Source organism: Brachyhypopomus gauderio, chromosome 3 (assembly GCF_052324685.1).
Source record: "Brachyhypopomus gauderio isolate BG-103 chromosome 3, BGAUD_0.2, whole genome shotgun sequence".
NCBI classification, from domain to species: Eukaryota; Metazoa; Chordata; class Actinopteri; order Gymnotiformes; family Hypopomidae; genus Brachyhypopomus; species Brachyhypopomus gauderio.
In genome coordinates, this window is record NC_135213.1 from 38,285,013 (window position 1) to 38,301,257 (window position 16,245).

A 16,245-nucleotide genomic window follows, 5' to 3' on the forward strand; every position below is an offset into this window, starting at 1 on the left:
AACCAGAAGCTCAAAAGTGTTTTAATACTAAAATGCACTTAATTTTATAGCCCATACATAAGACTTCTTCAATATGTGTCAAACCAAGGAACTGTTGCAGAAGATCATTTTGTTGATTTTGTTTGGTGGAATATTTGGTTAACTCATTCACGTGTGCTGGAGAGTGAGGTGCTATGTGTGGTTAGAGACAAGGATCTGCTGGGGCCAGATGGTCCAGGAGAAAGACAACGTGTCCATGACGAGTGGAAATGGTGGAATCCCCACAGTTAGTTCTCATTCCCCCAGTGCAGCGAGAGTAAATCTGAGGGTCAGACATTATCAAGGTCACAGATCTTTTCCTCTGGGGTAGTGTGTGGGGCCGTGGACAGAGACCTAGTGTTCTCCAGATCTGCTACGCGCAGGTAGATGTTATCAAGCCATGGAGAGACTCTTTATCCTTAACCATCGGGTTCCCGATCTGCTCACCCGCTGGGTCACAGGGGACATCTCTCATTTCCTTGGTGTTTTTTAAGGATCGGTCTTTAATGTCAAAGGCAGATATGTGTGTAGTGTATTTTGTAGTGTTCTTGGTTAGACGTGGTGTAGGGACTTTGTGGTTTGTGTTGGGTCAATGTTTAAGAGGAACTCTTTACGTCTAGACCTTTTCAAGGAAATGTCTCCTTTTGACACTCCTGGCACTGTATTATCTTGGGAAAGCTTTTTAGTGGAGACGAGAAGGAAACCTAATTACAGATATTTTATCCAAAAGTAAAAGTTTCACTTCATGCGGAAGCTTTGACTTTCCTCCCTGTATGTGATAGTTTGAAAGGTCGGGAGGTTTAAAGGGGCGTCCAGGTTTATGTTTACTTCATAGCTTTACTCTAATAACTACATTACTGGGCTTGATTTGTCTTAATGATGCATTGGGGCATAAAGCGGTTTTGGCACTTACCGTGATTTCTTCAGATACTGAAATATTAATACTCGGCATCACTGCAATCTCCCACCAGTAAAGTGCTGCATTTTTACCTCTCTGCTGTTACATCCTGACCCCCCAGTCCACCCTTTCAAAGTTGTGCTGAACAAAAGCTTTCCATGCCCAGCCCTTCTTCTTCCAAGACAATTTATGTCACGTCTTATCCGGACTTTCCCGAGCTCGCCTCACCGCTGACGATGTCCTTATCAATCAGACAGGAGCTGTCAGCCCCTCCGTTCTAAGTCTTCTCCCCCTGTGGAGAGGGCAGTGCGATTCCCAGCTCAAATCCAGTCTAAGCGCTCACCCAGACCCCGCTTATGTGGACCGGAGCATGTGTCTGGTGTCAGCTATTGACCGGGCCCTGAATGGAGGGTGAGTGTGTCGAGGGCCGAGAGAGGGAGGGGTCTAAAGGGGTCTGTAACCCCTCGCCAGCTGCCTGGCTTCTCAATGGCTTTGGCCTCTGCCACACCCCAGGGTGGCAATAATACAACACCAGCTTATCCCAATCAATATTCTCATTCCACTCATGGGGAGTTTACTGAGTCCCCAGAGTGCCGTAGTTGTTTTGTGAGCACACTTCTCAGAATGTTTGATTTGTTTCTGTTATTGGTTGAGGAGGGTCACATGCTTGCGGCCTGGCAAATGTAAGCTCGGTCACTGTCAGACGGGTAAAATGTTGTGTCAACTCACCGCAGTTGTTTGCGATTTTCATGTGTGTGTGTGTCCTGTGCACATTTGGACCAATGAAAGTGTTGCCATGTTTGTGTGTCTGCTCAGTAAGGGCTTTATGTAATGAGCATGAAGAGGCCTTGCCAAGAGGAAAATGATGGTCAATAAAGTGCTCTTCAAACAAAAGTAGCCAAATGCATGTGCAGACGTGAGAGTGGCTGAGCGGGCTGCCCGGGTCCCATCTGACATCAGGTTGTTCCCAGTACTCTCACCTCCCCTCAGCCAAATAAAACAATCAGAACAAGTGGAAAACGCACATGTGTCACCAATGGCTACACGCTCTTCAGCCATCAGCCTTCTCCAGATGGGACTCAGCGGATATCAGAGAGACAATCTGCTAATGTCACATGTTTCTAAATAATAGAAACAAAGGGAAGAGAGTGAGTTAGAGAGAGAGGGAGAGGGAGAGAGGGAGAGAGAGAGAGAGAGAGAGAGAGAGAGAGAGAGAGAGAGGATAAATACCTGCAGTTTGTGACAGTTGAAAGAACATTTCTGCTAACCAAAGAGGTGAACCACAGACAGGTATAATAAGTCAAAGCTGTTTCTGTGGGCGATGGATTGACTTCATAAGAACACTATTTCAAGGAGAGATGGTTTTCCTTTACTGAAAAAGGATGAATAAACTGAGAATGTTAATAGACTGAAAGTAATTGGTTGTACGTACAGTCTAATATAATTGACAGATATATAGGTACTGAGGATATAAAATGTATTTGAACCATTTTAAATTATTGACTGTCAATAATAATAATAATAATAATAATAATAATAATAATAATAAAAATGAACATCTTAGCTTTCATTATTTATTGAAAGTAAAATATTGGCATGGAATCTGGTGCCTTAATTAACCCTATTATGGGATTTATTGGGTCACCAGGTATAATACAGGTATAAAATGTATCTTCTCATTTAGTATGATACATTTCTAAATGCTTGACTGATTTATTTATCACAGAGGACGGGTGCAACAATCAGAAACCATAGACCATTTTCAGGATTCTTAGTGTAGGGTGCCAATAAATTTTTTTTATTAACATTTTAATTGTGTAACTATGATTACACTGATACTTCTACCTTTTACAATTTCATGAATTTCTTTTTCATGAAATATGATGATGTATCTCAAACAAAAAAAGCTTGGAAGCTTTGACTGAAGGTGTTATTTTGCCTCTCCACATGTCACCATGTTAAAATGCCATACCTATTACAAAACATTACTTTAAGACATTTTAGCAGAGGTGAAATTCACTAAGTGCTGCTATTAAAAGATTACTTAAGATTAAAATCTGCACCACGCACACTTCAGTAATCACTCGCTTATTAAGAGAGCTCACTAACAACTCAATTTGCCCTGAAAATCTTTTTCTTCTCTTTTGCAGAGTACCACACCGTAATCAACATGCATTTTGCAACAGATGGGGCAAAAAAAATCAAGGTGGGGGTAAAAGCGGAGGGTGTGGGTGGGGGTGGGTGTGATGTGGGTGGGGGGGGTGGGGGTGGTTGGTGCAGGCAACCTGAGGTCTCCCATGTCCCAGTCCGAAAAAGGAAATATGGGGGAAACATGTGTAATTTTCACCGCAGGGTTCTGGGTAATTGAGTCATTTTAAATACAGATACGTAGATGAATAAAAGCAGAGAGAAGGTAATAAGGCAGGAGTATCCGCTCAAGAGATCAAATTGAGGATTTCTTACAAGAACAGCAACTGTTTTCTTTCTTTTCATTCCAGTAAGCTTTTATGTGTTATCATTTCAGCCAGATACCTATCTTAAGTAATTTTGTTTTCATTTAGCTCTCTTTGTAATCTGTTTCTTTTGTCAAAATGAAGGTGATTTGTCTCCTGTGGCCCCCTCCCTCCCCGCCCCCATTTTGGGCCAGAATTCAGCAACCAAGTGCTTTTGTGCTTGGTCTACCAATTGGCTTTGTTCCGAGTGGAAACAGATAAGCTATACAAATACATAAAAAAGATGAATTTTTGAAAAGATTATTGCCTTTGGGACAATATCAAGGTTACAAGATCCTCCGCTTCATTGAGATAGTCGATTGATGTTGAACTGGTTTGTTTTTTTCTTTCATTTTGTTCTTCTATTACAAAGCACTTCTTGGGTGGTTATTTACAGATGCCCTTCGAGACACTCGTGAGGGTGCACCACCACCTAATCCATCAACTTTGCCTTTGTTACTTTAAGGACATCTCAAATCAACTTCAGCCATGTTTGCTCAAACCGGCACATCATCAATGCATCATACTGAAGAAACACGACATTTCTCTCTCTTTCCTTGTAATATAGTACTTGTTCACTCTAACCCACACGTCCTCTCCCACTACAGTAAAAATGCACCTCGTATGTGCCCTGACTCTCCCGTTAACTCCATCTGGGTCTTTAGGCCAGGTGTCTGACCAGGGCAGGTGTAAGGTCAGGCCTGTAAGGCACAGCCCTACCGTGAGGTCAGGGGAGGACCTGCAGGGAGTGACCTGGTCCCAACGCTGGGGTTGGGTTTCTGACTGTTAAGGCAGTGGTCAGGGTTCCTTATGAGCATCACCGGACAGGCACCGTAAGGACATCGTGGTCCTGTTGTAATATTTGGTGGTTAAGTTAGGATGGTTAGCAATCAATAAATAGAATACAATGCAATTTAATTGTAATGCAATATAATGCAATTGTATGCGAGTTATATCATAGGTGCAGTGTGTCTGTGCATTTTGAAGGCCTGATCATTGAAACTCTTCTTTAAAAAATGCTGACATTGTTTCCCTGATGTAGTTCCTAACACTACCTTCATTGTATTTGAAAAAATCCCATTGGCATCAATGTGTTTATTTCCCATCATTCCCCACATTTTATGAGTTGTCTATTAGACCTGCTAAACAGCCTCTTGGCTCTCACATGACAAAGGTAAAAAGAAAAGCAGTTGGTGTGCAGAGACCTTTGTTTATCGTGCTGCCATCGAGTCTCTGATGCACTGGAGCTCTTTCAGAGCGTAGAAGACCTTGAATCGGCAAACATTTGGAGAGTGGAAAATGGAGCCTCGGCCAAGAGGCAGCGAGGGGGGGGGGGGGGGTGGGGGGAGTGGGGGGGGGGGTTCCTCAGGACCCTGAGAACCGGAGGATTCAGCATCTCCTTCACTCACGCTGGCCTTTCCTGTCCTGCTGAACACGTCCTGCAGAGATTGAAACAACCACTGGGTGCCAAACACCCTTCTTGCTTCCTGAGAGAGAGAGAGAGGGAGAGAGAAAGAGAAAGAATTTAAATCACCAGTGAGTGACAAATACTATTGTTCACTATGACGGCACAGTCCTGCCGTTATGCTAAGTCATATCTTTTCATGTATTAAGATTCCTAAATAGCTTATCATGGGAAGATACATACTGTGGTAAAGAGAAAAGAGGAGGGAAAGTGTTTTAACGAGGCTAAAAGAAGAGACAAGCACTCAGTGGATTAACTTCAGGCTGGATTCAGTGTAAGGAGGCTAGTGCAGAATTCAGGATGAGGGCAGCTTCAAAGGAGAGATTATAGAGAAGACATCCATCTTGCTATTCACACTATCCGACCCCTCAACTATTCTAGAAATTCCTGAACAGCAAGTTTTGTATGCCCCTTTGAAGGCTACTATAAGATATGCACAACCAAAATTCTGTTTGGTTATTGATAAATGCCACGCAACCACTTTGGGAAATGAAAAGTTTAGAAAAAAAAAACTTTAATAAGTATAAACTTATGTATTCCCAGCTGGAAAACATTGGCTACCAGTTGCATTCTGGATAAGTTTTAAAAGTTGCAACCTTCTAATAACGTTCATTGGAGGTCTGTGACAGGTACTTTCAGTCTTCAAAGGAAGGTTTGCTCCTCACCCCTAAGTGACCACCAACCTAAGTAAACACATTTCACATTCTCCTCCAAGCCACCGTGCCATTTGGCACTGGCCGGATGTTGCATAGCATTGTCGAGAACCAACATGTTTGCATTGGCATTGGGGGAAAGTTGACTGTCCCCTGTCTGCATCAATGACAACATGGTCAACCACGCTCATGAGGGCCACGAATCACTCTAGTAACTCATGTGTCATAGCACCAAGAAGCTTTGACTCACAATTCTCCTGTTTGTCTTCATAAGTGCTCAAGCCAAGCACACCGATCCCTCTGTGCAGCAACTCCTGATTTGGACTGTGTTATCCCAGTTATGCTGCGACAGGCCAAGTCACCCAGCCTCTATCACTCCCCTGGTTGTTTTTGTCATGTTTGTGGCCTGTCATCCCGAAGAGTGTAACCAGCAGTGGTTTAGCAGCGCCGCTCCTGCACCCTGTAGCCGTCGCCATCGCGTAACGCTAAGATGACGCGAGAGGAAAGCAAGCACTGATATGCTATCGGCCCAAACGGTGGTCTGACCCGCCCACACACAGAATCATGTATTCTGGTGAACCACCAGCAGCCACAATAGGCTCCCTGACTGAGCGTCTGTTATAGAAGATATTGACAAAGTCATCTCATTCCATTTTCATCGAATCAGCCCTGGGTCATTACACTTTCAATATAACGTTTTTGGTCGCACCATGGCTGCTAAATTTGTTTTTGTATTAAGTTTTTTAAGGGAATGAAAAGTTTGATTAACTTATGATCTTATCTCTGTCTCTCTCTCTTTCTCATTCTCTCTCTCTGTCACTCTTTCACTCTCATTTTCTCTCTCTCTCTCATTCTCTCATTCTCTCTCTCTCTCTCTCTCATTCTCTATTTAGATTTCAGTCTCCACCTTCTCAGTAGGAAACCAGCTTGAAGTGATTGTATATCCAAGGTAAGTGAAGCCTACTCAATTTACCCAATGTACTGACAAACTAAAGAGGTATTGATTGAGATTTCTAATGAATTCCTATCACCCTTCAACACACACACACACACACACACACACACACACACACACACACTCAACATATTGTCTCACATTCCCATCTCAACCTGCACAGACACTGCCAGGCTATTTAGACAATTAATTATCTTCCAGGTTGCTTCATTATGTATTTCATTAATGATTGTTGGACATATGCTTGTAGTTGTAACATTTAAATATTTAAATTTAAACTTAAATTCGAGATTATTAGTACATTCATTTATATTCAAATGTGTGTTGCTCAACAGAAATATATCAGTAAATGTAGTATAATAAATCATAAGTAAAAAAAAAAGAATCAAAAAGATTTCCTGAGCGTCAGACATTTCCATGCTGCTGTATTATTTCACCAACGCAGCTCCACGTTTGTACAGGCGAAGGTTTTCTGAGGAGAAACCAAACACCAAACACTTGTGACAGTAGCATCGCAACATTTATGAAATGGATATTTCATGAAATTGAGCGTTTGAAACACAAGCCTTCCGGCACCCGTTGGTGTCAAACAGATCGGACGTCCTCGCACCTTTATTGGGGGTGACGTGCAGGTTTGTACTTTCTAACTACATGTCAACTTATCCCAAGTCAGCGTTGAGGAGAGTGAAAGGGCTTTATTATGTTAATCCCTCTCGATATGCTTTTTTCACATTTCACCTCTTGTAAAGGAAGTCATTTTAGGTTTGTATAATGAGACTGAAACACCTGGGTGGCCATCTCTCTCTCTCTCTCTCTCTTCCTCTCTCTCTCTCTTTCTCTCTCTGCCTTTCTCGCTCTTTGGCTCTGCTCATGTATGTATTGCTTTTAAAAGTGCCATTGGGTCTCTACGTAAAGTGCCTAATGAAGGGGATAATGCATTTAAAGTAATGTGACATTAATTGTTTGAGGTTCATAATAACAGCCCTCAATCATTTGGAAGATTGCCTCTGGCTTTTAATGAGAGCCGTTTTCAAGGCGATGGACTCGAGTGAGGGAATGACAGAGTCAAATTAGCTGGTTTGCCATTCACGTTCACTCTATTGCCTGCTATTTAAAAGTCATTGACCATTTAGGGATGGGCCATTGGTCACAGTGAGTGAGCGAGAGCTACCACTGCTTGTGTTTGTGGAGCAGGGCGGAGGATGGATGGTGGGGCGGCAGCTCCACGTATGATAAGGCTTTGAAAAAAAAGCAGTAGAAATGTCAAGTGCCTTCTGTGTGCTGGAGAATGGGACAAACAGAGGCCATTTTTTTTTTTTTTTTTTTTTTTAGCGGGCCCCATCCCGGCATTAACATAAGAAACGGACCAATATGGATGGAAGTCGGCCGGTCTGGGGGCTGTCAGCGAAGGCTTTTGGCCAGAAGTGATTAATGTCTTTACGATACCACACACAGCCGGCGCCACGGCTCTTCCGTCTCTACTAGGCCTAGCTCCCCCAAGAGTGCACTTACCAGAACTGGAGGTGCCCCGGCAACCTGCAGTCTCCAGCGCACGGCGTACAGACATGAATGTTTAAGGGTTTACCAGAGGGCTGAGTTCCTGCTTGGTTTATGGATGAGAGCCGCTTGTATTCCCGCGTACTTTGGGCCAAGGACTAACCCAGGGCTGAACTGGATGTCAAATGTCAGTCAGTGATCTGCAATACATTAATGGGGATGCCTGCTCACCTAACACAGTCAGATAAAAAACTCTTCTAGGACTCTTCTGTTCCTGCAGACCTCCGTAATCGTCTGACTTTGCAACTTCTGAGATTCCTGCACACAGAATCCTGGCCATCTCACCCGGGCCTGGCTCCCCCATCCGCTTTATTCACAGTCTTATTATGTGCTCTTGCCAAGGACCACTCCATGAATTGAATAGTCTGTGTCTTTATTTCTCTCATTCTCTGACTGCAGACCTCATAATGGGTTCATTAATGCAGAAGTTGCATTTGGTTGACAATGGGTTAATGGCCCGAGGGTAGTCCATTGGCACCGGGGAAGGGCCAGGCGGAGGTGGAGACTTTTGTAGCAGCTCTTTCAGCGTAGGTTCGCGGGGGGTCAACCGAGTGTCACCCGAAAGTGAACAAACATGTAATTGATGTTCGGACATCTCTGGCCGCCTCTTTTGACTGGATGCTGAAGAAAAGGGGGGGGGCTGGTGTCTCGGCTTTGGCCGTCTTCGGTGGAAAAAGGGGGCAACTGGTTGCCGAACGCACAGGATGAAAAGAGGTGCAATCTGTCGAGGCAGAGAGAAAGGGGGGATACGCTTGGATTTTTTCTCCTCTGTCTCTGGGTGAAATGGTTGTGTTTGGCCTGTTGGTTAATTGCTACCCCCCGCACACAGGCCGTGCACAGGGGAGGCAGACACTGCTGGTGTTCCTTTCTCCTCTGTACTGGGACCAGTGTCTGGTTTTGTCTGTGATTTTCATGGATGTTAGGGAAGAGTGTGGAGAGCAGGCACGGGCCTTTTCATCCGGCCGTGTCGCACGGCGGCTTGTTTTTTTTTCTTTCTCCGCTCACCTCTGCATAACAACGCACAGCAATTTGTGCACAAGGACGGCCGTCCTGTGAGGACATCACAGAGGGCTCGCTGTGTTTGAGGGGAACGATGAAAATGATGTTCTCTGCATTCCTCTCTGCTGAAGTGAGTTTAAAGTAAAATCCCATCAACAATTTACAGAGAGAATAGCCTCATGTAACTGTTGTAAAGTTGACCTCTGATTTCACATGTTTTTAAAAGTCTTTCTGATATTCCTTAATAAGGGCCAGAGTCCATCAATTAAAGCCCCACAAACATTTTTTTAACATCTTTGGGTGGGGGGGAACTATTTGGTGAAAGGTTATTCAGCGAATTAGAGTTCAGGAAATGAGAGTTGTAGTTTTTTTCTCCTTTGTGTTCAGACGGGGAAGTAGGCATGTTTTGCAACAAAGCCATCCTTAGGTGCAGAGCCCTGAACCTGCTCCCCAGTCTGTCTGGAGCGGCACGCACTCACCAGTCCGCTTTACTCTGTGGTCAGAGCAAGGGTGACGTCAGGCAGCAAGCCCTTACCAGTAATTACACATCAGATGACAACAGCTTAAAATTGATGTTCGATGCGGGATAGCTAAGTGGGCATTTTAAAACTTCGAGACAGGAAGCTGGAGGGAGAGGGAGAGAGAGAGAGAGAGAGAGAGAGAGAGAGAGAGAGAGAGAGAGAGAGAGAGAGAGAGAGAGAGAGAGAGAGGGGCCACGTTACGAAGAGCGCAACATGGGAATTGCCAGGGCAGCTGCACTGTATGTACACCACACTAATAGACATGGAGAAGCCATTGCTAAAAGCGCATTTGGCATCAATAGCAAATGAGTATTTATTCGGTAATGACCCAGAAGGTGTCCCTTAATTGAATAGTGAGAGTGGTGCCAAGAAGTAATAAAAGCAGATAGATCAGGGGAGGAAATATCTTCTTAAGTGGAGCTGTAAATACATATGCATTTATTTCTCTGACCTTGAGGAAGATAACCACAGATTAAAAATTTAGCCACTGATGGGCTAAATGGGGGTTTTGCTTTTAGTTCTGAATTGTTTTAAAGCCCTGCGCACAGAAGACCTCTACTGGTTGCGCTGAATATCGAATCGTGTCTCTTAAGTGCATTAGACATGAAATTGCCCTGTGCTGAGAAACTTTAAATAAAAGCCCTACAAGCACAGCTTTGACGAAGAAGAACGCTTTTATTTTGAGATCACGTTCATGGCACTTTTTGTCTCCTAAATGTCATAATCACTTGGACTATAAAAATTACCAGTGGCTAACCATCTCAGATAAATGATAAATGATGTCAATGTGGGGGTCGGCCTACATCATATTTGCCAGCTTTTATCTCTGCTATGTAATGCTCTTATTATTCAAATGGTTTTCAGGTAGTTCTAATTATTTATTTTTAAAAAGCAATTACCTGTCTGCAACCGAATGTGACGCGTCTTTTTTTTATTATGGTCTCACAACATTATCGCCATTATCTTCGGCATTATTCACCTTGAATTCTGTTACTCCAGCGTTTTAATATGAAGTAGCCAAGTATGAAAAAGGCATGTTTGCCATTAGCTTTGCTCATCTCCTCCTGAACATAACCTAAAAGCATTTAATAATCATTTGTTAAGCATTTCCTGAAGGGATGCAAGGTATTTATTGAAACAAGATTCAAATGTCCATAGTTGTAGCTGACCTGCTAATATTTTGTCCACTGTTAAGCATTTACTGTATTTGGCAGATACATTTCCATCCAGTTTGTTTATGGGGCCGTTCAGGTGTGAACAGGCTTTGGTTAGATAAGCGTGTGGCGTTTGGCTGCGTGTTGGTTAGCATGAAAGTGAGGGCCTCCATCCATTGTGAATTCCCCCAGGCCTGTTCTGACAGGTCTGTTTGAGCTTCTCTCTGGAGTCCCACTCCGCTCCACGTAATCTCCTCTCTCTTCCATCAAAGCTGTTTAGGAACTCACTCTTTCATCCTCTGCTGGGACACCGAGAGGGGCTATTAACACACATGTATCTTTGAATGTATGAGATACTATTAAAGTGTTGAACATTTGTTGTTTTACTGCAGCCCAACAAGGACCTGCATCTAGACTTGGAGAAGGTGCTAACTCAAACTTTTTTATTATTCTAGTGAATTAGGTTATATATATATATATAACCTAATTCACTAGAATAATAAAAAAGTTGGGGTTCAGCCCCTCATATATATATATATATATATATATATATATATATATATATATATATATATATATATATATATATAGCTGCATAGCTGGGCAGTCTTTTCTCTGGCTGTGTTTCTTAGTTAGTTTGTTTGTTTCTTTGTTTGGTTGGTTGGATGGTTCATTGGTTTTAATATGCAGATTAGAGGCTGAATCTGATTATTATATGACAAATGTTATGTCCTCTGCATAGCTCGATAGCATCACCTTTAAAGGCTTCCCGTTTTCAGCTGGTAACACTAGAGTGGTGCACGTCTTGCTTTTCAGGTAGTCTTACTTTACAACAGCGTCTCACCAGAATGACTGGCAGGTACGTCCTCATCAGAGTAAGTTCATGTTGGTAAGATAGTGACTATATGCACTTAAATCTGAGGTAGAATATCCGGGGGTTCTGGAGACCCATAATAATTCACTCTGAGCAGAGAGAAGCATCAGTGATGCTGATTGGTTGGTTTGGTCATGAGGCATGCAGAAAGAAAGATGGCGGTCTGGAAGTGTTGGAGCCAGATGGTGCTGCACTTTTAAAGTTTTCTAGCTTTTGTAAAGTCCTACATTTTACATGTGTTTAAAAAGCTGCACATTTTTTACTGCTAAAATTCTGTCCATCATCTTGTCTCTTAATTATATGTCGTGCAGATTTGCCAAATCCGTCCACAGTTAGCATTGTCATGTCTGCCCACTGAGCAAAGCTGTCTGTCTCCCACTGTCTGTGTCTCCCACTGTCTGTGTCTCCCACTGTCTCTGTCAGCAGCTGTTTCCAAATCTGACTCCTCTTCAAATATCCCCCCCTCCACTTTCAGAAATAAATTATGAATAAACTAACTACTACATTTAAAGCATTTATATTTATAGTAGACAAGAAAATGCTTAATAATCTCATATAAATCGTGTATTATATGATATTTGTTTGAACCTGTTTGAATATATTAAGAAAAAACAAAATGGGTAATGATAAACTGCTTTTTGTCTCCTTTTCATTTACCAACACTTCGCACTACAGTGAATTAGTGTATCTGTAAGTGAGCCGTGGTCAGAGTTCATGTCAGGAAAAATAACATGATCAGAACCCCACGTACCCACGTGGCCTGAACCCCACGCTGAACCCCACGTGGGCTGAACCCCACGCTGCCTGCTGGAGGTTGATGAAGCCTGCTGCTCGTTTAGTCTGGGCTATGCATTACTGCTCAGTAATACTGCAAGTCAGAAATAACCTGCAACACTGATACGACTTGTGCCTAATTAGCTCCCACATTACTAACCATATCAATTAGTCAGAGGCAATTAAACCGCCCTGGTAGGTCTTGATTAAGGCCGCTGGCGGGGGAGAGAAGAGGAGCTTTCTTCCCTCCCATCGTAGATGTTTCTGCATGGCCTACAGAATCTACAGAAGAGTGTGTGGTGCTGAAAGTGAAGTTGCTTTCCTGGACACATTTAGTGTCATTTAGTGTGTGGCACTTCAGTCAGCAGTCAGCAGTCAGCAGTCAGCAGTCAGAAAACTTGTAATCTTTCCAGTACGACAAATTTTATTTTATAGAGATCCTCAGCTTTTTACCAAAGAAGGTTTTCATTTCTTCATTAAATCATTTATATGAATTCATGCAACAATTGATGTAGTACTATGAAGGAATAATTTAGTTTTGGGAGACTATGCAAAAGCACAATAGACCAGAGGTGTTTTACAACTACTCTAGATGTTTTTACATGTCAGCTATACAGTACAACATGTTAACTAATATACATGATAACTGTACTTTATTACATGTTAACCTCTGCCTTAGACAGTCCTTTAGATTCTCTAAGAACTTAGAGAAACATTTACAATTCTTCATCATCTCTTACCTAAACCTGAAGATTATTTGATGTCATTGTTAATGAAAATGTTTAATAAAGATACTGAATGGGTGAAACACCTTCAATCAGTTCTATGGCACATGAGGTGCTTAGGTCAACCAAGTTGTCTAATCTTAGAGTTAACATTAAATACCTCACTCTCTCTAATTATGTTTCTGTTCGTCTTCAATAGGCCTGTATCTACTTCGATAAGTACACGTTTTAGTAATACTCCCCCTCTTACGCACCAAAAGATAATACGTGTATGATAAACTTCAACAGATGTTCGCTCTATTATCGCAGGTATTGCCAAATATATAATCATTTATGTGGCAAATTCCAAAGGGTTGATAATGAGATCGGTGTGAACAGTAGCCGACGTTTAAAGGTCGGTCTTTTGCTTTATGTCAGTCTTAAATTGATGTCTCACTGCCGCCTTTTGTGTTTTTAGTATCAATGAGATTTTGCCGTTTTCGATTGCGCTGGTGCGACTGGTGCGCTGTAAAACAAAGTGTTGACACGATGATCGGTGTTCAGAAAAGATTAATGAATTATCGTCCTTCACTTTTTTTATGCCCGTGTATTTACTAATTTACTAATTGCAGTAGGTATATCTTGCACGCTGCTTTTCTGTGAACGCTATACTTAATGCGTTTAAATGCGTTTTTAAAAATAAATCTGATTTATTTCCAGAAAAGGCATTACTTGAAACACCTATTTCACAATTAACTGCTGTCATCCTATTCTGTTTTTTTCTGCTAAATTTATTGACACCGATTATTTAGCTAATTTAATTAAATCATACTTGAACAACAAATTCTCCAAATAAAATACAGGTGTTGATTTATTTAGCATTAGTATTGTCAATACAGACAGATTTCATTTACAAAATATTGTTGTGATAAAAGCCAAAACAATTAAGCGTCTTCGCACTATATCCTTCCACATTAACGGCAATAATTAAAGCGCGCAGTCCACCACCAGATGCTTTCGCTCTTTTAAGTGGCTTCATTGAAATTGTGCACGTGCTCCGGCAATATCCATTCCTGAATAAGTGCTTGATGAATTGATGTTCGTCTTTACATTGTAAAAACTCAGATGATGAATATGCATAATAGTCGCGTGATATTGGTTGATGCCCTTGGCGACAATTTTAGTCCACCATTTGGGTACATTCCCAAGAGCACGCCTGTGATGTCTGTTAGCACCCTTTCCCGACACCGCTTTTAACGTTTTCTGTTTGCTTTCGAATCCTCCTCTCCTCTTTCTTCTCTATTCACGCTCTCGCCTCAGCTGGTCTAAGTGGGCCAAACCTGAAGAAACCTCTATTTTTGTTTTGTCTTCTCTCTCTTTCAAATAATCAGCTGTGTGCCAAAAGTGTCCCCTTGTTTTTACGCGTGCCAGTCACCTGCCGTCTGCCTCGGTCCTTGCCTTTCTCTGAGGATTGTCTGAAAAAGCTTTTCTCTCTCCAGTTCTTTTGACTTTCCGCGGTCTGGATCCCTAGTGAGATTCAGATTGGGTACATATTGAGCCCCATTGTCTTTCAAGGGCTGTACTACGCTAATTAAATTTTATCCGACCATATAAAAACCACCTCTCCTCCACGCTCCTGGTGCAGCTTCTCAGACCAACTCCTCTATTTTCCTTAGCCTGAAAAATCCACTGTTCATTGAGTCGAAATCAGTTGAAAAACATTTGCAAATCTCTATTATTCTGGGATTTTTGTCTCCTTTCTCTTGTGATAAAAGCAGCCAGAAACAGCTTGCTGCTTTGTGCAACTGAAGCGCTCTGGGAAGCACGAAGAAGCCCATGAATGCTCAGTACATTACGCAGAGAGAGCACGTCCCTTCACCACGCTATTATTGCCCTTACGTTTATTTTCACGCCAGCATTTGCATCTAATTTCTAAATTAAATGTTAATTCAAGTCTTGTTAGCGCGATATGCTTCAATGAAAGCTTTTCTCTGCCCTCGGCATAACTCCTCCGGTAACTTTTTCATCCCTTATGTTTAAGGCTTACATTCAGCTATCCTTCTTAATGTAGAATTACGAGGCGCAAATTAGTTCTAAGAACCTTGGCTTGTTAGGTTATTTTTCGCAAGCAGGCGTTCATAATTGGTGTTTAAAAAGATATCGATTAAACCATACAAGTCCATAATGTAATTGATTTCCAGGCACCCACGTTTAGACCCGTTTGGCCCAGATTTTTAATCAATAAAAATTAAAGGTTATAAGAATCATCGGTGTGATGTACTGAAAACGATCTAACTCGTAGCCTATTGTAGAATGATGATTTAAGTGGATTTGAAAAAAAACACGTCTCTACAGAGCTTGTTTCAGTTCACCACCAAAGTTTAGAATTTAGTTGCGCATTTTACGCATCTATTTAATACTCGTTTATATTAAATCAAAATCAGTCTAACAATCATTGGCGTGGATGCCGTTATTTGTAATACCCTTCTGACTTATAACATGCTCAAGTTTAAAATAACGTTTTCGGCTTTTTAAAAAATGTGGGGTTGAGCCTCAATGAAATTTGACAAAAATACATTTGGTTGCCTTGCACTTAAATTGCATCTGTAAAGTCAAGGTTTTGGTCCGTTTATTTATTTTTACTTACGTATTCACCAGTAACAGTGCATGAAACCAATAACAGTGCAATAAATGTTTAACTACAATAAATATAAATCAGTCTCAATGTGTGCAAATCCCATTCCCCGGGGAGGGGCGAATACTAATAGGGGATAAAAAGAAAACTGAAGAGTGTGTGTGTGTGTGCGTGTGTGTTTGTGTGTATGGTGGGGAAGGGGGGCCAAAAAGCAGCTGTTGAGTCGTAATCTTTTTTCGTGCCCTGTCACTCACCTACATTCTCCGTCCTCGTCTCGCAGCGCGCGCTCCACGCGCTCCCTTGGTGTTCGTTGTCTTCGCTCTTGTCTTGTTCTCCCTCTCTCCAGACCCCAACCTTGACCAGTTTTTTTTGGACTATCCCCTTGTAGTTGTCCCAAAGAAAAGACGAGTGCATGGATGTCAAATTGCCCTCAAAAACACCGTGAAGGATTGATTTGCAGCACCTTTCATTTAACCGACATTATTTCGGAGAGATATGAATAGGAAACCTGCGAGCCGCGGATGAAATAAAGATGTCCTCCCTGTT